We start from the raw sequence: 23,067 nt of genomic DNA, 5'->3' as shown, positions 1-23,067 counted from the left end.
TTAACTATTACAACATGATCATCTCATACATCAAATATATCACATAATGTCGTTGGCCATATCACATCACAACATACCCTGCAAAAACAAGTTAGACGTCCTCTAATTTGTTGTTGCATGTTTTATGTGGCTGCTATGGGTATCTAGCAAGAATAAATCTTACTTACGCAAAGCCACAATGGTGATACACAATTTGCTATTTAACCTTCTCCAAGGACCGCCTTTGTCGAATCCGATTCAATTAAAGTTGGAGAAACATACACCCGCATCCATCTTTCTGCAACAAGTTGCATGTCAGTCGATGGAACCGGTCTCTCGCAAGTGTACAAGTAAGGTTGGTCCAAGCCGCTTCATCCAACAATACCGCCAAATCAGGAAAATACTAAGGAGGGAAGCAATCTGAAAATCAACACCCACAAACTCCTTTGTGTTCTACTCGAGATGTCATTTACGCATAGACTTAGCTTATGATGCCACTTTTGGGGAACGTTGCATGGGAAACAAAATATTTGCTACGCGCATACAAGATCTATCCATGGTGATGAGCATCTATGAGAGGAGAGATCAGATCCACATACCCTTGTAGATTGCTAAGCGGAAGTGTTAAAGAACGCAGTTAATGTAGTGGTACGTATTCGCGATCCAATCACGATCCGTCCCGTGAACTCCCGACCAAGCGCCGAGCGGATAACACCTCCGCATTCAGCACACGTACAGCTCGATGACGTCTCCGCCTCCTCGATCCAGCGAGCGAGGGCGGAGTAGTAGATGAGTACTCCGACAACACGACGACATGGTGACGGTTGTGGTGGTGCTATCCCGGCAGGGCTACGCCTAGCGCTACCGAAACCGCAAACGGAGCCGAAAACGATCTAGGGAGAGAGAGGGGTGCCAAGGGCTTCATGTGTGCTCTTGGGGCGCCCCCTCCTCTCTATATGTAGGTGGAGGGACGTGGGGAACAGCCCCTCCAAGCCCTAGGGCGCAGCCAAGGGGGGATGAGGTGGAATCCTAGTCCCATTCCTTCCCTTCCATACAAAAGTGGACTTTCCACCTTTCCCAACTGCACGGGCCTTGAGGGATTTGTGCGCTTGGCCCAATACAGGCCACGACGTCTGCCCTCAGCCCATTTAAATCCTTGGTACGTGGTGGAACCCTTGGTGGACTTCCGAACTCCTCCGAAAGTTTCCCAAACCTTCTAGGAGCTTCCCGGTACAATACCGGAAAAATCCGAACTTTTCCGGTAGCCAAAATATGACTTCCCATATATAAATCTTTACCTACGAAGCATTCCGGAGCTCCTCGTGACGTCCGGGATCTCATCCGGGACTCCGAAAAACTTTCGTTACAATCACACATAACTCATTAATAACAAATCGTCACCAAACCTTAAGTGTGCAGACCCTGCGGGTTCGAGAACTATGCAGACATGACCGAGACACTCTCCGGCCAATAACCAATAGTGGGACCAGGATGTCCATATTGGGTCCTACAATTTCTAAGAAGATATTTTTCGGTCGAACCACGCTGTTAAGGATCCAATCAATCTCATATACTATTCCCTTTGTCTATCGGTACGTTACTTGCCCGAGATTCGATCGTCGGTATCTCTATACCTAGTTCAATCTCGTTATCGGCAAGTCTCTTTACTCATTGCGTAATACAAGAACCCGTGATTAAATCCTTAGTGACATTGCTTGCGAGGTTTGTTGCGATGTTGTATTACCGAGTGGGCCCCGAGATACCTCTCTATCACACGGAGTGACAAACCCGAGTCTTGATCCATGCCAACTCAACACACACCCTCGAAGATACTTGTAGAGCACCTTTATAGTCACCCAGTTACATTGTGACGGTTGATACACACAAGGCATTCCTCCGGTGTCCGGGAGTTGCATGATCTCATGGTCATAGGAACAAATACTTGACATGCGGAAAACAGTAGCAATAAACTAACACGATCATATGCTACGTTCATAGTTTGGGTCTTGTCCAACACATCATTCTCCTAATGATGTGATCCCTTTATCAAATGACATCTCATGTCTATGGCCAGGAAACCTTGACCATCTTTGATCAACGGGCTAGTACTTCAGAGGCTCACCAGGGACAATGTGTTGTCTACGTACCCACACATGTATTTGAGTTTCCAATCAATACAATTCTAGCATGGAAAATAACCTATTATCATGAACAAGGAAATATAATAATAACAAATTTATTATTGCTTCTAGGGCATATTTCCAACAATCTCCCACTTGCACTAGAGTCAATAATCTAGTTCACATCACTATGTGATTGTATTTAATCTAACACCCATACATTTATGGGGTTTGATCATATCTTGCTTGTGATAGAGGTTTTTAGTCAACGGGTGTGAAATATTCAGATCCGTGTGTACTTTACAAATATCTATGTCATACTGTCGATGTTGCTACTATGCTCCACGTGGAACAATTCCAACTGGCTGCTCCACTATACGAATCCGTTTTACTTCCCAGAGTCATCCGGATTAGTGTCAAAGTTTTCATCGACGTAACCCTTTACGATGAACTCTTTTATCACCTCCATAATCGAGAAAAATTCCTTGGTCCACTAGTTACTAAGGATAAATTTGACAGCTGTCCAGTGATCCATTCCTAGATCACTCTAGTACCCCTTGACAGACTCATGGCAAGGCACACATCAGGTGCGGTACATGGCATGGCATACTATAGAGCCTACGACTAAGGCATAGGGGACGACCTTCGCCCTTTCTCTTTCTTCTGCTGTGGTCGGGCTTTCGAGTCTTACTCAAAATCACACCTTACAATACAGTCAAGAACTCCTTTAACTGATCCATTTTGAACTCCTTTTAAAATCTTGTCCAGGTATGCATTTAATGGAAGTTTTATCAAGCGTCTTCATCTATATCTATAGATCTTAGTGCTCAATGTTCAAGTAGCTCAATCCAGGTTTTCCTTTGAAAAAATACCCTTAAAAACAAACCTATATGCTTTCCATCAATTCTACATCATTTCCATCAATGATATGTCAACTACGTATACTTATCAGAAATTCTATAGTGCTCCCACTTACTTTCTTGGAAACACAAGTTTCTCATAAACTTTGTATAAACCCAAAAGCTGTGATCACTTATCAAAGTACTTATTCCAACTCCGAGATGCTTTCTCCAGTCCTTAGAAGGAACACTGGAGTTTGCATACTTGTTAGGATCCTTAGGATCGACAAAACCTTCTGGTTGTATCATATACAACCTTTCCTTAAGGAAACAATGTTTTGACATCCATCTGTCAGATTTCATAATTGAAAAATACAACAATTGCTAACATAATTCCAACAGACTTTAGCATCGCTATGGGTGAGAAAGTCTCATCGTAGTCAACTCTTTGAACTTGTCGGAAACATCTTTGCAACAAGTCGATCTACCTTAATGGTGACATTTACCATCACCGTCCGTCTTCCTTTTAAAGATCCATCTGTACCTAACAACATTATGACCATGAAGTAGTTCTTCCAAAGTTCACACTTTGTATCCATTCATGGATCCTATCTCAGATTTCATGTCCTACAGCCATTCGTCGGAATCCGAGCCCACCATCGCTTCTCCATAGCTCGTAGGTTCATTATTGTCCAACAACATGAGCTCCAAGACAGGGTTACCTTACCACTCTGTAGCAGTAAGTGAACTTGTCAACCTACGAGGTTTGTAGTAAATTGATCTAAAGCTTTCATGATTACTATCATGAGCTTCCACTTCAATTGGTGTAGGCGCCACAGGAACAACTTCCCACGCTCTGCTACACACTGGTTGAAGTGACGGTTCAATAACCTCATCAAGTTCCACCATCCTCCCAATCAATTATTTCGAGAGAAACCTTTTCTCGACAATGACCCGTTCTTAGGAACAAACACTTTGCCTTCGGATCTGGGATAGGAGGAACACCCAACTGTCTCCTTTGGGTATCCTATGAAGATGCATTTATGCGCTTTGGGTTCAAGTTTATCAGGTTGAAATCTTTTCACATAAGCATCGTAGCCCCAAACTTTAAGAAACAACAGCTTAGGTTTCTTGCGAAACCATAGTTCATATGGTGTCATATCAACGGAAATTGATGGTGCCCTATTTAAAGTCACCGCGGTTGTCTCTAATGCATAACCACAAAACTATAGTGGCAAATCGATAAGAGACATCATAGTACGCATCATATCCAATAGGGCATGACTATGACGTATGGACACACCATCACACTATAGTATTCCATGTGCCATGAGTTGTGAAACAATTTTCACAATGTATTAAATGAGTGCCAACTCATAACCTAGACATTCACTCCCACGATCACATCGTAGAAACTTTATCTTCTTGTTATGATGACTATCAACTTCACTCTGAAATTTTCTTGAACTTTTCAATCATTTTTAGACTTGTAATTCAATAAGTAAATATCCTCATGTTTATTCAGATCATTAGTGAAAGTTAGAAAACAATGATATCCACTGCGTGCTAAAACACTCATTGGATTGCATACATCAACATGTATTACTTGCAATAAGTCACTTGCCCGTTCCATCTTACTAAAGAAAGGAGGCTTTTAGTCATCTTGCGTGTGAGGCAAGGTTTGCATATCTCAAGCGATTCAAAAATTGAGTGAGTCCAAAGATCCACCAACATGGAACTTCTTCATGCGCTTTACACCACTATGACCTTTTAGCTGCAATGCCACAAGTATGTGATACTATAATTATTAACTTTACATCTTTTGGCATCAATATTATGAACCTGTGTATCACTACGATCGAGATTCAGTAAACCATTCATATTGGGTGTATGACCATTGAAGGTTTTATTCATGTAAACAGAATAACCTTTATTCTCCAACTTAAATGAATAACCGTATTGCAACAAACATGATCTAATCACGTTCATGCTTAATGCAAACACCAAATAAAATTTATTCATGTTCAACACCAATACCGATGGTAGACTGAGCGTGCGATGTTGATCATACCAACCTTGGAATCACTTCCAACACACATCGTCACCTCGCCCTTAGCTAGTATCCGTTCATTCCGTAGCTTTTATTTCGAGTTACTAACACTTAGCAACTGAACCGGTATCTAATACCAAGTGCTACTAGGAGTACTAGTAAGGTACACATCAATAACACGTATATCAAATATATTACTATCGACGTTGCCAGCCTTCTTATCTACCAAGTATCTAGGGTAGTTCCGCTTCAGTGACCGTCCCCTTCATAATAGAAGAACTTAGTCTCGGGTTTGGGTTCAACCTTGGGTTTCTTCACTAGAGCAGCAATTGATTTTCTATTCATGAAGTATCCCTTCTTACCCTTGCCCTTTTTGAAACTAGTGGTTTAACGAACCATCAACAAATGATGATCCTACTTGATTTCTACTTTCGCGGTGTCAAACATCGTGAACAACTCAGGGATCATCATATTCGTCCCTGATATGCTATAGTTCATCACGAAGCTCCAGTAGCTTGGTGGCAGTGACTTTGGAGAACCACTACTATCTCATCTGGAAGATTAACTCCCACTCGATTCAAGTGATTGTAGTACCCAGACAATCCGAGTACATGCTCAATGATTGAGCTATTCTCGTTCATCTTGTAGGCAAAGAACTTGTCGAAGGTCTCATACCTCTCAATGCGGTCACGATCCTGAAATCCCAATTTTAGTTCTTGGAACATCTCATATGTTCCGTGATGTTTCAAAAACATTCTTTGAACCTCAATTCTAAGCCGTGATGCATAACACACTGATCTATCATGTAGTCATCAAAACATGTCTGTCGGATGTTCGTAATATCCATAGTCGACACTTGGGGTAGCACACCGAGCGGTGCATCAAAAGCATAAGCCTTATGTGCAGCGATGAGGACAATCCTCAGTTTACGGACCTAGTCCGCATAATTGATACTACCATCTTTAAACTTAGTTTCTCTAGGAACATATTAAAAACAGGGAGCTACAACACGAGCTAGTGATCTAGAACATGCTATTGTATAGACAACTTAGACTATGTTCATGATAATAAGTTCAATAAATCATATTACTTAAGAGCTCCCACTCAAATTGATATCCCTCTAGTCATTCGAGTGATACATGATCCAAATTCACCAACTCAAGTTCATCATCACGTGAGTTAAGTTAGCTTCAATGGTGAACATCTCTATGTTGATTATATCTTTCCCAACTACATGGGCCTTGAGGGACTTGTGCACTTGGGCCAATAAGGCCAAGACGTCTCACCTCAGCCCATGAAAACCCTTGGGATGTGGTGGAACCCTTGGTGGACTTCCAGCCTCCTCCGAAAGTTTCTGGAACCTTCTAGAAGGTTCCCGGTACAATACAAGAAAAACTCGAAACTTTGCCGGTAGGCAAAATATGACTTCCTATATATAAATCTTTACCTCCGGACCATTCTGGAGCTCTCGATGACGTCCGAGATCTCATACGGGACTCCGAACAACTTTAGGTTACTACCACACATAACTCACTAATACGAAATCGTCACCAAACCTTAAGTGTGCAGTCCTTGCGGGTTCGAGATCTATGCATACATGACCGAGACACTCTCGGGTCAATAACCAATAGCTAGACCTGGATGTCCATATTGGCTCCTACATATTCTACGAAGATATTTTTCGGTCGAACCACGATGTTAAGGATTCAATCAATCCCATATACTATTCCTTTTGTCTATCGGTATGTTACTTGCCCGAGATTCGATCGTCGGTATCTCTATAGCTAGTTCAATCTCGTTACCGGCAAGTCTCTTTACTCGTTCCATAATACAAGATCCCGTGATGAACTCCTTAGTCACATTGCTTGCAAGGCTTGTTGTGATGTTGTATTACCGACTGGGCCCCGAGATACCTCTCCGTCACACGAAGTGACAAATCCGAGTCTTGATCCATGCGAACTCAACAAACGCCCTCGAAGATACCTGTAGAGCACCTTTATAGTCACCCAGTCACGTTGCGACATTTGATACACACAAGGCATTCCTCCGGTGTCTGGGAGTTGCATGATCTCATGGTCATAGGAACAAATACTTGACATGTAGAAAACAGTACGAATAAACTGATACGATGATACGTTCATAGTTTGGGTCTTGTCCATCACATCATTCTCCTAATGATGTGATCCCGTTATCAAATGACATCTCATGTCTATGGCGAGGAAACCTTGACCATCTTTGATCAACGAGCTAGTCCTTCTGAGGCTCACTAGGGACAGTGTGTTGTCTACGTACCCACACATGTATTTGAGTTTCCAATCAATACAATTCTAGCATAGATAATAAAAGATTATCATGAACAAGGAAATATAATAATAACTAATTTATTATTGCCTATCGGGAATATTTCCAACACCTGGAAAACTGAATCTCTAGTTTTGTGCCTTGGTACTGGTTGAAAGTATATTCTTTGAGATGGAAATTGATACGTCCATTTTGCATCATGCTTTCATGTTGATATTTATCGTTTTATGGACTGTTATTATACTTTGTGGTACCATACTTATGCCTTTTCTCTCTTATTTTGCAAGGTTTATTTGAAGAGGGAGAATACCGGCAGCTGGAATTCTGGACTAGAAAATGAGCAAGTCTGAGTCCTCTATTCTGTGCAACTCCAAATGCCGTGAAAATCAACGTGGATTTTTTTGGGAATATATAAATAATACTGGGCGAAAGAAGTGCCAGAGGGGAGCTGCCAGGGGTCCACAAGCCTGGTAGCCGCGGCCTACCCCCCTGGTCGCGGCTACAGGGCTTGTGGGCACCCTGGTGGCCCACTGGCCCCTCTTCTGCTATATGAAGGGTGTCATCCGGAAAAAAACGAGGGCGGAGCTTTTTCGAGGAGGCGCCACTGCCACGAGGCGGAACTTGAGAAGAACCAATCTAGAGCTCCGGTAGGACGATCCTGCCGGGGAAACTTCCCTCCCGGAGGGGGAAATCGTCGCCATCGTCATCACCAACAATCCTCTCATCGGAGGGGACTCGTCTCCATCAACATCTTCATCAGCACCATCTCATCTCCAAACCATAGTTCATCACTTGTAACCAATCTCTGTCTCAGGACTCCGATTGGTACTTGTAAGGTTGCTAGTAGTGTTGATTACTCTTTGTAGTTGATGCTAGTTGGATTACTTGGTGGAAGAGTTTATGTTCAGATCCTTGATGCTACTCATTACCTCTCTAGTCATGAATATGATTATGCTTTGTGAGTAGTTACTTTTGTTCCTGAGGATATGGGATAAGTCATGCTAATAGTAGTCATGTGAATTTGGTATTCGTTTGGTAATTTGATATGTTGTATGTTGTTTTTTCCTCTAGTGGTGTTATGTGAACGTCGACTACATAACACTTCACCATTATTTGGGCCTAGAGGAAGGCATTGGGGAGTAGTGAGTAGATGATGGGTTGCTAGAATGACAGAAGCTTAAACCCCAGTCTATGCGTTGCTTCGTAAGGGGCTGATTTGGATCCACTAGTTTAATGCTATGGTTAGACTTTGTCTTAATTCTTCTTTCGTAGTTGCGGATGCTTGCGAGAGGGGTTAATCATAAGTGGGATGCTTGTCCAAGTAAGGGCAGTACCCAAGCGCCGGTCCACCCACATGTCAAACTATCAAAGTAACGAACGCGAATCATATGAACATGATGAAACTAGCATGACAGAAATCCCCGTGTGTCCTCGGGAGCGTTTTTCCTCGTATAAGACTTTGTTTAGGCTTGTCCCTTGCTACAAAAGGGATTGGGCCACTTTGTTGCACCGTTGCTACTACTTGTTACTAGTTACTTTTCACCTGCTACGTTTCACCTCACTACACCATCACTTGTTACCGCTACTTTCAGTGCTTGCAGTTATTACCTTGCTGAAAACCGTTTATCAGAGCCTTCTGCTCCTTGTTGGGTTCGAAAATCTTACTTATTGAAAGGACTACGATTGATCCCCTATACTTGTGGGTCATCAAGACTCTTTTCTGGCACCGTTGCCGGGGAGTGAAGCGCCTTTGGTAAGTGGAATTTGGTAAGGAAACATTTATATACTGTGCTGAAATTTATTGTCACTTGTCAGTATGGAAACTGCTGCTCAACCTAAGGTACCCACTGAAAATATCTTTTATGAAATTCCTTCGGGTATGCTTGAGAAACTGCTGGCTAATCCTTTTACAGGAGATGGATCATCACATCCAGACTTGCATCTAATCTATGTAGATGAAGTTTGTGGTTTATTTAAGCTTGCAGGTTTGCTCGAGGATGAGGTAAAGAAGAAAGTCTTTACTTTATCTTTGAAGGATAAGGCGTTGACATGGTATAGACTATGTGATGATACTGGATCATGGGACTACAATCGGTTGAAATTGGAATTTCATCAAAAGTTTTATCCTATGCATTTAGTACATCGTGATCGGAATTATATTTATAACTTTTGGCCTCGTGACAGGGAAAGCATAGCTCAAGCTTGGGGGAGGCTTAAATCAATGCTATATTCATGCCCCAATCATTAGCTCTCGAGAGAAATTATCACTCAAAACTTTTATGCTCGGCTTTCTCATGAAGATCGTACCATGCTTGATACTTCTTGTACCGGTTCTTTTATGAAGAAGGATATTGACCACAAGTGGAATTTATTGGAAAGAATCAAACGTAACTCTGAAGATTGGGAGCTTGAAGAAGGTAAGGAGTCAGGTATGAATTTCCAGTTTGATTGCGTTAAATCTTTTGTTGAAACAAACACTTCTAGAGATTTTAGCGCTAAGTATGGACTTGACTATGAGATAGTTGCCTCTCTATGTGAATCTTTTGCTGCTCATATTGATCTTCCCAAAGATAAGTGGTTTAAGTATCATCTTCTTGTAGAAGTCAACATAGTTAAACCCAGTCTAGTTGACAAGAAAGTCATTGCCTGTAATGATCCTATTGTTCCTTGTGCCTACACTGAGAAACTACCTTACCCTGCTAGGAAAAAGGATTATTCTAAAGCTCCAACTGTGATACGTAGGGGTTACATTAGACCACTTGCACCCCCTGAGGAAATTAGAGTTGAACCTAGTGTTGATATTATCAAAGATCTCTTAGCCGAAGACATAGACGGGCATGTTATCAATTTCTGTGAGGACTCCACTAGAATTGCTAAACCTCACGCGAAAGACAAATACGGACCTGTAGTTGGCTTTCCCGTTGTTTCTGTCAAGATAGGAGATCACTGTTATCATGGTTTATGTGATACAGGTGCTAGTGTTAGTGCAATACCCCGGTCCCTATATGATGAAATCAAAGATGAGATTGCACCTGCTGAGTTAGAACCCAATGATGTCACTATTACGCTAGCTAATAGAGACAGTGTCTGCCCTGTGGGAATTGTGAGAGATGTAGAAGTCTTGTGTGGTAAGACGAAGTATCCTACTGATTTCCTCGTCCTTGCTACTGCACAAGATAGCTTTTGTCCCATCGTATTTGGTAGACCCTTTCTCAACACCGTCAATGCTCATATTGATTGCGTTAAACAGACTGTCACTGTTAGTTTCGAGGGTGTGTCTCATGAATTTAACTTCTCCAAGTTTGGAAGACAACCCCATGAAAAAGAGTCGTCTGGTAGGGATGAAATCATTGCTCTTGCCTCTATTGCCGTGCCTTCTACGGATCCTTTAGAGCAATATCTGTTTGAGCATGAAAATGATATGCATATGGATGAAAGAGATGAGATAGATAAAATTGTTTTAGAACAATATCCTATTCTTAAGAATAATCTGCCTGTTGAACTGCTTGGGGATCCTCCCCCACCAAAGGGTGATCCCGTGTTCGAGCTAAAACAGTTACCAGATACACTTAAGTATGCCTATCTTGATGAGAAGGAGATATATCCTGTTATAATTAGTGCTCACCACTCGAATCACGAAGAGAATACGTTATTAATAACTTTGAGGAAGCACCGTGCTGCTATTGGATATACTCTTGATGATCTTAAGGTTATTAGTCCCACTCTATGTCAGCACAAGATTAAAACCAATCTTGATTCTAAGCCAGTCGCTGATCATCAACGGAGGTTAAACCCTAGGATGAAAGAGGTCGTGAGAAGAGAAATATTAAAGCTTCTGGAAGCAGGAATCATTTATCCTGTTGCTCATAGTGATTAGGTAAGTCCAGTACATTGCGTACCTAAGAAGGGAGGTATCACCGTCGTTCCTAATGATAAAAATGAACTAATCCCACAAAGGATTATTACTGGCTATAGGATGGTGATAGACTTCCAGAAACTGAACAAGGCAACTAGGAAAGACCAATATCCTTTGCCGTTTATCGACCAAATGCTAGAAAGGCTATCTAAACACATACACTTCTGCTTTCTAGACGGTTATTCAGGTTTCTCGCAAATACTTGTTGCACAATCTGATCAGGAGAAAACCACTTTCACCTGCCCCTTCGGTACCTTTGCTTATAGACGTATGCCTTTTGGCTTATGCAATGCACCGACCACCTTTCGAAGATGTATGATGGCTATATTCTCTGACTTTTGTGAAAAGATTGTTGAGGTTTTCATGGATGGTTTCTCCATTTATGGTTCTTCCTTTGACGATTGCCTCAGCAACCTTGATCGAGTCTTACAGAGATGCAAAGATACCAACCTCGTCTTGAACTGGGAGAAGTGCCACTTCATGGTTAATGAAGGCATCATCTTAGGACACAAAATGTCTGAGAAAGGCATTGAAGTTGATAAGGCTAAGGTTGATGCAATTGACAAAATTCCTTGCCCCATTAAGTTGATAAGGCATCATCATCATCAGAGATATACGAAGTTTCCTAGGTCATGCTGGTTTCTATAGAAGGTTCATTAAAGACTTCTCTAAGATTTCGAGGCCTCTTACCATTCTCTTGCAGAAGGATGTTTCTTTTGTTTTTGATGAGGATTGCGAGGAAGCTTTCGAAATACTTAAGAAGGCCTTGATAACCGCACCTATTGTTCAACCACCTGATTGGAACTTGCCCTTTGAAATCATGTGCGATGCTAGTGATTATGCTGTTGGTGCTGTTCTAGGACAAAGAGTTGACAAGAAGTTGAATGTCATTCACTATGCTAGTAAAACTCTAGACAGTGCCCAAAGAAACTATGCCACTACGGGGAAGGAATTTTTAGCAGTCGTGTTTGCATGTGAAAAGTTCGAATCTTATATAGTTGACTCCAAAGTAATTATTCACTCTGATCATGCTGCTATTAAGTACCTTATGGAGAAGAAGGACGCTAAGCCTAGGTTAATCAGATGGGTTCTCCTGCTACATGAATTTGATTTGCACGTTGTTGACCGGAAGGGTGCTGATAACCCTGTAGGAGATAACTTGTCCAGGCTAGAGAATGTCCTTGATGACCCACGACCTATTGATGACAGCTTTCCAGATGAGCAACTGAATGTCATCCGCACTTCACATAGTGCACCGTGGTATGCTCATTACACAAACTATATCGTAGCCAAATACATACCACCCAGTTTCACCTACCAGCAAAAGAAGAAATTCTTCTTTGATTTGAGACACTACTTTTGGGATGATCCTCACCTTCATAAGGAAGGAGTAGATGGTGTTATTAGACGTTGTGTGCCTAAACATGAACAAGGACATATCCTGCAGAAGTGTCATTCTGAAGCCTACGGAGGACACCATGCTGGAGATAGAACTGCTCATAAGGTATTGCAATCAGGTTTCTTTTGGCCCACTCTCTTCAAGGATGCCTGTAAGTTTGTCTTGTCTTGTGACGAATGCCAAAGAATAGGGAACATCAGTAAACGTCAGGAAATGCCTATGAACTATTCGCTTGTCATTGAACCATTTGATGTCTGGGGCTTTGATTATATGGGACCCTTCCCGAGTTCCAATGGGTATACTCACATCTTAGTTGCTGTTGATTACGTCACTAAGTGGGTAGAAGCTATCCCCACTAGAAATGCTGATCACCACACCTCTATTAAGATGCTTAAAGAAGTCATTTTCCCAAGATTTGGAGTCTCTAGGTATCTGATGACTGATGGCGGTTCACACTTCATTCATGGTGTTTTCCGCAAGATGCTCGCTAAGTATGATGTCAACCATAGAGTTGCATCTCCTTATCATCCTCAGTCTAGTGGTCAAGTGGATTTGAGTAATAAGGAGATCAAATTGATCTTACAAAAGACTGTCAATAGATCTCGAAAGAATTGGTCTAGCAAACTTGATGATGCACTATGGGCTTATAGGACTCCTTATAAGAATCCCATGGGCATGTCGCCGTATAAAATGGTTTACGGTAAGGCCTGTCATTTACCTCTTGAGCTAGAACACAAAGCTTATTGGGCAATCAAAGAGCTCAACTTCGATTTCAAACTTACCGGTGAGAAGCGGTTGTTTGATATCAACTCATTAGATGAATGGAGGGCCGAGGCATATGAGAATGCCAAGTTGTTCAAGGAAAAGGTTAAGAGATGGAACGATAAAAGAATACAAAAAACGTGAGTTCAATGTAGGTGATTATGTCCTGCTATACAATTCTCGCTTAAGATTCTTCACAGGCAAGCTTCTCTCTAAATGGGAAGGTCCCTTCGTTGTAGAGGAAGTATATCGTTCCGGTGCCATCAAAATCAATAACACGGAAGGTAATTTTCCTAGAGTGGTAAATGGGCAAAGAATCAAGCATTATATCTCTGGTACTCCCTTAAATGTTGAGAGCAATATCATCAATATCATAACTCCAGAGGAATACACAAGGGATGTTTATGAGCCCGTTTCAGACTCTGAAAACGAAGAGGTATGTGTTTTGGTAAGTAATTGGACTCCAGAACTTCTCCAGTAGGAAATTTTCTCCGTTTTGGAATTTATGGAAAAATAGAAAAATAAAAAGCAGTCCGGAGAGCGAACGAGGCACCCACAAGCTTGGTAGCCGCGGCCTCCCCCTGGCCGCGGCTACAGGGCTTGTGGGCTCCTCGTGTGCCGGCCGAACTCTGTTTTCTTGTGGAGCACTCCTTCTGGTCCAGAAAAAATCATTATATATACGCTCGAGAGTTTTGATCTCCGTATCACGCAGTTTTCCTCTGTTTTCGTTTTGAGCCTGTTTGTGCTGCAGATCTAGACTACTATGGCTTCCCAAAAACTCCGAAGGATAAGGTATTTGAGAAGGTTATCAATCCTTACCTCGTGGAAGTGTTGCAGCACCCTCAATCTATCAAGATGAGTGAGGGGATGTTACACATCCGTGATGTTGAGGGGCCTAAGAAGACCGGGAGCGTGGAGATGAGGCTTGAAGCAATGGAGCAACAAGTCTTCAAGTGCCAAGGGATGGTGGAGCGTGGACTCAACGCCAACCACATGATGATCACGGAGTTCACCAACAAGCACAAGATGGATGCCAATGACATTGGGAAGTACCTCTCCAGGCTCTATGACAGGGTTGATCAACTCCAGGGCCAGACCTATGACCTGCAGAACCAAAACTGTGAGTATGAGTATAGATTTAAATCAATACGGTTGGCTGCAGATTTGATGATTCCGACGACTCGTTCATCCTGCCATGATGGAGCACCTTGATACGTCTCAAACGTATCTATAATTTTTGATGGTTTCACATTGTTATCTTGTCAACTTTGGATGTTTTACATACCTTTTATATCTTTTTTGGGACTAACTTATTAATTTAGTGCCAAATGCCAGTTCCTGTTTTTTCTGTGTTTTTGACTCTTTTCAGATCTGATTTTGGAACGGAGTCCAAACGGAATAAAATCCCCGAAATAACTTTTTCTAGAAGAGAAGAAGATCGGGAGGCTTGAGGGACAAGGCAGTGGGCCCACAGGGAGCCCACAAGCCCTGTTGCCGCGGCCAGGGGGGCACGGCAACTAGGCTTGTGGCCTCCCTGGCGCTCCATTGCCCTAGCTCTTTGGCCTATAAATTCCCTAAAATCCCAGAAAAAATCAGGGCATCCACGAAAACACTTTTCCGTCGCCGCAAGCTTCCGTTTCTGCGAGATCTCATCTGGAGACCCTTCCCGATGCCCTGCCGAAGGGGACTTTGGAGTTGGAGGGCTTCTACATCAACATCATCGCCTCTCCAATGACTCGTGAGTAGTCCACTTCAGACCTACGGGTCCGTAGTTAGTAGCTAGATGGCTTCTTCTCTCTCTTGGATCTTCAATACAAAGTTCTCCATGATCTTCATGGAGATCTATCCGATGTAATCCTCTTTGGCGGTGTGTTGTCGAGATCCGATGAATTGTGGATTTGTGATCAGATTATCTATGAATTATATTTGAGTCATTGCTGATTTCTTATTTGCATGATTTGATATCCTTGTAAGTCTCTCCGAGTCTTGGGTTTTGTTTTGCCAACTAGATATATGATTCTTGCAATGGGAGAAGTGCTTGGTTTTGGCTTCATACCGTGTGGTCACCTTTCCTAGTGACAGAAGGGGCTGCAAGGCACGCATCATGTTGTTGCCATCAAGGGTAACAAGATGGGCTTTTATCGTAGATATGAGATTGTCCATCTACATCATGTCATCTTGCTTAAGGCGTTACTATGTTCTTTTGCACTTAATACACTAGATGCATGCTGGATAGCGGACGACGTGTGGAGTAGTAGTAGTAGATGTAGAAACTATCGGTCTACTTGTTTTGGACGTGATGCCTATAGATACAATCATTGCCTTAGATAACGTCATGACTTTGCGTGGTTCTATCAATTGCTCGACAGTAATTCGTTCACCCACCGTCTACTTGCTATCATGAGAGAAGCCACTAGTGAACACTACGACCCCCGGGTCTATTCACAACTATCGTCTCGACTTTCACTTTTACTTTGCTTTGTTTACTTTGTTGCTTTCAGTTCTGACTTTGCAAACAATCTATAACGGATTGACAACCCCTTCATAGCGTTGGGTGCAAGCTCTTTGTGTTTGTGCAGGTACTTGTGACTTGAACGCTCCTCCTACTGGATTGATACCTTGGTTCTCAAACTGAGGGAAATACTATCCGCCCCTGTGCTACATCACCCTTTCCTCTTCAAGGGAACACCAACGCAAGGCTCCAAGTCCGCGGGCAAATCCTTTGCATATTTGCCAAGGAAGTCCCTATAGGCGTAGCCGTAGCAGCAGGATTCCTGGCGCCGTTGCCAGGGAAGGTCTGTTGTCGCAGTAGCAGAAGGATTTCTGGCACCGTTGCCGGGGAGGAGAGATCAAGTCAAGATCTATCCAAGTAGGTGTCACAAACTCATCTCTTGCATTTACCTTTTTTGCCAGTTGCCTCTCGTTTTCCTCTCTCCCACTTCACATTTGCCGTTTTCATTTGCCTTTCTCCCTTGCCGTTTCCTTTTGCCTTTTCGCCGTTTTCCTTTGCCGTTTTCTTTTGCCCTTTGCCGTTTTCCTTTGCCGGTTTTCTTGCTTGCTTGTGTGCTTGTTGGTTTGTTGAAGTCATCATGGCTAAAAACACCAAAATTTGCGACTTCTCAAGTACCAATAATAATGATTTTATTAGTACCCCGATTGCTCCCGCACTAGTGCGGAATCGTATGAAATCAACGCAGCCTTGCTGAATCTTGTTATGAAAGAGCAATTCTCTGGCCTTCCTAGTGAATATGCCGCATCCCATCTCAATACCTTCATTGAGCTTTGCGATATGCAAAAGAAAAGAGATGTGGATAATGACGTGATTAAGTTGAAGCTTTTTTCCTTTCTCGTTGCGATATCGCGCTTTGCCTAAAAATAGTATCGATTCTTGGGATAAGTGCAAAGATGCTTACATATCCATGTATTTTCCGCCGGCTAAGATTATCTCTGTATGTAACGATATCATGAATTTCAAGCAACTTGATCATGAACATGTTGCAAAATCTTGGGAGAGGATGAAGTTAATGATTAGAAATTGTCCCGCTCATGGCTTGAGTTTGTGGATGATTATACAAATCTTTTACGCTGGTTTGAATTTTTCTTCTCGCAATATCTTGGACTCCGCCTCAGGTGCAACGTTCATGGAAATCACGTTAGGAGACGCAACAAAACTCCTAGACAACATCATGACCAACTACTCTCAGTGGCACACTGAAAGGTCACCTGCTAGCAAAAAGGTACACGCTATAGAAGAAATTAACTCGCTTAGTGCTAAGATGGACGAGTTGATGAATTTGGTTGCTAGTAGAAATGCTCCTTTAGATCCTAATGACATGTCACTCTCTTCCTTGATTGAGAGTAGCAACACTAGTTTGGACGTTAATTTTGTTGGTAGGAATAATTTTGGCAACAACAATGCTTTTAGAGGAAACTATGTACCTAGGACTTTTCCTAGTAACTCCTCTAACAATTATGTCAATTCTACGACAACACTTATGGAAATCACAACAAATTACCCTCTCATTTAGAGAGTAATATCAAAGAGTTCATCAACTCTCAAAAGATTTTCAATGCGTCCATAGAGGAAAAACTACTCAAAATAGACGATTTGGCTAAGAGCGTTGATAGGATGTCTTGTGATATTGATGCTATGAAAGTTAGATGTGCTCCTCCCAAGGTAAACTTGGATGAAACTTTAAAAGCTATGCGTGTCTCCATGAATGAGAGCAAAGAAAGAACCGCCCAAATTCGCTCTAGGCATGAATGGTTTAAAAGGGTGCGTTCTAGTGATGCAAATCACGAAGATCTTAAAGTGCTTGGTGTGACTCCTCTTGAATCTTTGTTTTCGCGTGTCAAACCTATTGATGAAGGGGCTGGATATGAATCCACTTTGGTTGAAAAACGCCCCAATGATTCGGAGCCCACCTATCTTGATGATAAAGGTGTGGAGAGTGGAGTAGAAGAAATCAAAATTTTGGGTAGTAATGAAACTCCCACTTTTGATTTCAAGGAATTCAATTATGATAGTTGCTCTTTGTTTGAATGCATTTCCTTGATGCAATCCATTGCAAACTCTCCACATGCTTATAGCCAAACCAAAGCCTTTACCGCTCATATCGTAGATGCTATGATGAAATCTCTTGAAGAGAAGCTCGAATTAGAAGTCTCTATACCTAGAAAACTTCATGATCAGTGGGAACCTACTATCAAAATAAAGATCAAAAACTATGAATGCAATGCTTTTTGTGATTTGGGTGCTAGTGTTTCCGCGATTCCAAAGTCTTTATGTGATATTCTTGGTTTTCATGAGATTGAAGAGTGTTCTCTTAATTTGCATCTTGCGGATTCTACTGTCAAGAAACCCATGGGAAGGATCGATGATGTTCTTATTGTTGCAAATAAGAACTATGTACCCGTGGATTTCCTTGTACTTGACATAGATTGCAATCCTTCATGTCCCATTATTCTCGGTAGACCTTTCCTAAGGACTATTGGTGCTATCATCGATATGAAGGAAGCGAATATTAGATTTCAATTTCCCCTAAAGAAGGGCATGGAGAATTTTCCTAGAAAGAAAATAATATTGCCTTATGAATCTATGATGAGGGCTACTTATGGTTTGAGCACCAAAGATGACTATACGTGATTCCATCACCTTTTGCCTAGCTAAGGGCGTTAAACAATAACGCTTGTTGGAAGGCAACCCAATGAATCTATCCTTTTTCTTTCTGTTTTGTGTTTTCCACACTTTCATAATTCTCTTATGATTGTGTTTTTGTGTTTCTTTTGCGTTTGTGCCAAGCAAAACCGTTATGATTAGTCTTGGGGATGATCGTTTGGTCATGTTGGAAAAGACAGAAATTGTCTGCTCACGAAAAGAATTTTCATTTTTTTTTCTGTAAGAGCTTTTGAGTTGATTCTTTTTGCTGCTGATTGCTACAAAAATTCTTCAGACTGTAGTAATTTTTCAGAATTGTTGAAGTACCAGAAGTATACGAAGTATACATATTGCTACAGACTGGTCTGCTGTTAACAGATTCTGTTTTTGTTGAGTTGGTTGCTTATTTTGATGAAACTATAGATATTATCGGGGGGTATTAGCCATGGAAGATTGAAAATACAGTAACCCAACATCAACATAAGTATAATTTAAGTTTTCTACAGTACCTAAGGAAGTGGTGGTTTGCTTTCTTATACTAATGTTATCACGAGTTTCTGTTTAAGTTTCATGTTGTGAAGTTTTCAAGTTTTGGGTGAAGTTCTTATAGACAAAGAGATAAAGAGTGGCAAGAGCTCAAGCTTGGGGATGCCCAAGGCACCCCAAGTTGATTCAAGGATGTCGTAAAAGCCTAAGCTTGGGGATGCCCCGGGAAGGCATCCCCTCTTTCGTCTTCAATCCATCGGTAACGTTACTTGGGGCTATATTTTTATTCACCACATGTTATGTGTTTTGCTTGGAGCGTCTTGTATTGTAGGAGTCTTTTATTTTTGTTGTGTCACAATCATCCTTGCTACACACCTAGAGAGAGAGACATGCACTCACCATAATGTTGTCGAGCTTCACTTATATCCTTTGGTTAGACAATTCAGCTCACATGTGTTTCACTTATATCTTTTGAGCTAGTTGATTTTGCTCTATGTGCTTCACTTATATCTTTTAGAGCACAACGGTGCGTGGCTTGTTAGTTGAACTATGCTTTGATTGTAGTCTCAAAAGGGGTAGTTATCCAAAGGGATATGAAAACTTCCACCTTCATGTGCATTGAATAGTTAGAGAAGTTTGATTCATCTCAATTAGTTTTGAGTTGTGGTTGTGGTAATATTGAAGTTATGTTAGTATGGTGTTGTGGATCTAGAAATACTTGTATTGAAGTTAGTGATTCCCGTTGCACGCACGTATGGTGAACCGCTATGTGATGAAGTCTGAGCATGATTAGTCTATTGATTGTCATCCTTTGTGTGGTGGTCGGGATCGCGCTATGGCTTATACCTACCAACCCTTCCCCTAGGAGTATGCGTTGAATGCTTTGTTTCAGTTACTACTAAAACTTTTGCAACAAGTATATGCGTTCTTCATGACTAATGTTGAGTCCATGGTTTAGATGCACTTTCACCTTCCATCATCACTATCTTCTTTAGTGCCGTGCAACTTTCGCCGGTGCACAAAACCACCCATATAGCCTCTCTCAAAACAGCCACCATACCTACCTACTATGGCTTTTTCAAAGCTATTCCGAGATATATTGCCATGCAACTACCACCATGACATGTGCCACCACTTCTACATTGCCATTGCATGATCATAAGATAGCTAGCATGATGTTTCCATTGATGTCTATGCCATGCTAGATCATTGTCACAGTACGCTACCGAAGGCATTCCATATAGTCATCATTGCTCTAAGTTTTGAGTTGTAAGTGTGATGATCATCATTGATGGAGCATTTTCCCATGTGAGGAAATAAAAGAGGCCAAAGATGCCCACCAAAAAAAGAGAGGCCAAAGAGCCCACAAAAAATGAGAGAAAAAGAGAGAAGGGACAATGCTACTATCTTTCCACACTTGTGCATATTAAGCACCATGATCTTCATGATTGAGAGTCTCTCGTGTTGTCACCACCATATAGCTAGTGGGAAATTTTAATTATATAACTTGGCTTGTATATTCAAATGATAGGCTTCCTCAAAATTTCCTTAGGTCTTCGTGAGCAAGCAAGTTGGATGCACACCCACTAGTTTTCTTTAAGAGCTTTCACTTACTCTTAGCTCTAGTGCATCATTTGTATGGCAATCCCTACTCATTCACATTGATATCTATTGATGAGCATCTCCATAGCTCATTGATATGCCTAGTCAATGTGACCATCTTCTCCTTGTTTGCCTTGCAACCTCCACCACACTTCACACCACTTATAGTGCTAAAACCATGCCTCACACTCATGTATTGCGTGAGAGTTGAAAAAGTTTGAGAAAGTAAAGGTGTGAAAACAATTACTTGGCCAATACCGGGGTTCTGCATGATTTAAATTCTTTGTGCAAGGATGATAGAGAATAGCTAGACTATATGATTTTGTAGGGATAACTTTCTTTTGGCCTTGCTAGTTTGCTTGAATTATTATTGTCCCCACGCCAATAGTAAACTATTGTTTTGAATCTAATGTATCTGAACATTCACGTCACATAAGAGGAGTTACAAAGGACATCTATGTTAGGTAGCATGAAAGCATCAAAAATTCATTCTTTACCACTTCCCTACTCGAGGACGAGCAGGAGTTAAGCTTGGGGATGCTTGATACGTCTCAAACGTATCTATAATTTTTGATGGTTTCACGCTGTTATCTTGTCAACTTTGGATATTTTATATACCTTTTATATATTTTTTGGGACTAACTTATTAATTCAGTGCCAAGTGCCAGTTCCTGTTTTTTCTATGTTTTTTACTCTTTTCAGATCTGATTTTGGTACGGAGTCCAAACGGAATAAAATCCCCGAAATAAAATTTTCCAGAACAGAAGAAGATCGGGAGGCTTGAGGGCAAATGCAGTGGGCCCACAAGGAGCCCACAAGCCCTGTTGCCACGGCCAGGGGGCCCGCGACAACCAGGCTTGTGGCCTCCCTGGCGCTCCCCTGCCCTAGCTCTTTGGCCTATAAATTCCCTAAAATCCCAGAAAAAATCAGGGTATCCACGAAAACACTTTTCCGCCGCCGCAAGCTTCCGTTTCCGTGAGATCTCATCTGGAGACTCTTCCCGGTGCCGTGCCGGAGGGGACTTTGGAGTTGGAAGGCTTCTACATCAACATCATCGCCTCTCCAATGACTCGTGAGTAGTCCACTTCAGACCTACGGGTCCGTAGTTAGTAGCTAGATGGCTTCTTCTCTCTCTTGGATTTTCAATACAAAGTTCTCCATGATCTTCATGGAGATCTATCCGATGTAATCCTCTTTGGCGGTGTGTTAGTCGAGATCCGATGAATTGTGGATTTGTGATCAGATTATCTATGAATTATATTTGAGTCTTTGCTGATTTCTTATTTGCATGATTTGATATCCTTGTAAGTCTCTCCGAGTCTTGGGTTTTGTTTGGCCAACTAGATCTATGATTCTTGCAATGGGAGAAGTGCTTGGTTTTGGGTTCATACCGTGTGGTGACCTTTCCCAGTGACAGAAGGGGCAGCAAGGCACGCATCATGTTGTTGCCATCAGTCTACTTGTTTTGGACGTGGTGCCTATAGATACAATCATTGCGTTAGATAACGTCACGACTTTGCGCGGTTCTATCAATTGCTCGACAGTAATTCGTTCACCCACCGTCTACTTGCTTTCATGAGAGAAGGCACTAGTGAACACTACGACCCCCGGGTCTATTCACAACTATCGTCTCCACTTGCACTTTTACTTTGCTTTGTTTACTTTGTTGCTTTCAGTTCTCACTTTGCAAACAATCTATAAGGGATTGACAACCCCTTCATAGCGTTGGGTGCAAGCTCTTTGTGTTTGTGCACGTACTTGCTTGAACGCTCCTCCTACTGGATTGATACCTTGGTTCTCAAACTGAGGGAATACTTACCGCCGTTGTGCTACATCACCCTTTCCTCTTCAAGGGAACACCAACGCAAGGCTCGAAGGCCGCGGGGAAATCCTTTGCATATTTGCCAAGGAAGTCCCTATAGGCGTAGCCGTAGCAGCAGGATTCCTGGCGCCGTTGCCAGGGAAGGTCTGTTATCGCAGTAGCATACCTATGCCTTGGGACACGGAGGATCAAATTCATGTTGCAACTCCTCCACCATCACCACCAAAGGAAGACAACTAAGCATTGGTATGGGCAGCTCCCTTGGCTTGTGCCAAAATTGGGGGAGTAGCCTTGGTATCGTATCACCTTTATATCTTTTGCTTTTACCTTTGTTTTAGTTCTTTCTTTTTCAGTTTTTACTTTCTTCTCTTAGTGGAATAAGTCTTTAGTGTTTAGTTTGAGTCTTTTGCCTTGTGTCTCCCCCGATGTATTCGAGCTTGCGAGCTATATAATAAAGAGTATCTTAGTCAAGGGCTTTGTTTTGTGCCGTGATCAAAAGTATGAAAAGAACGATAGCATGAAAGATCATGAGATGATCTTATGGAAAGTGATAGCTGCACATATAACAAGTATGATGATTGAAACTTGTTGAGAATAGACCAACATAGACCCCAGTCATTGTTGCAATTAATA

The sequence above is a fragment of the Hordeum vulgare genome, chromosome 1H (genome assembly GCF_904849725.1).
Source record: "Hordeum vulgare subsp. vulgare chromosome 1H, MorexV3_pseudomolecules_assembly, whole genome shotgun sequence".
In the NCBI taxonomy this organism is placed as follows: Eukaryota; Viridiplantae; Streptophyta; class Magnoliopsida; order Poales; family Poaceae; genus Hordeum; species Hordeum vulgare.
The sequence above is the reverse complement of the archived record's forward strand: the minus strand, read 5'-3'. Positions refer to the sequence as shown.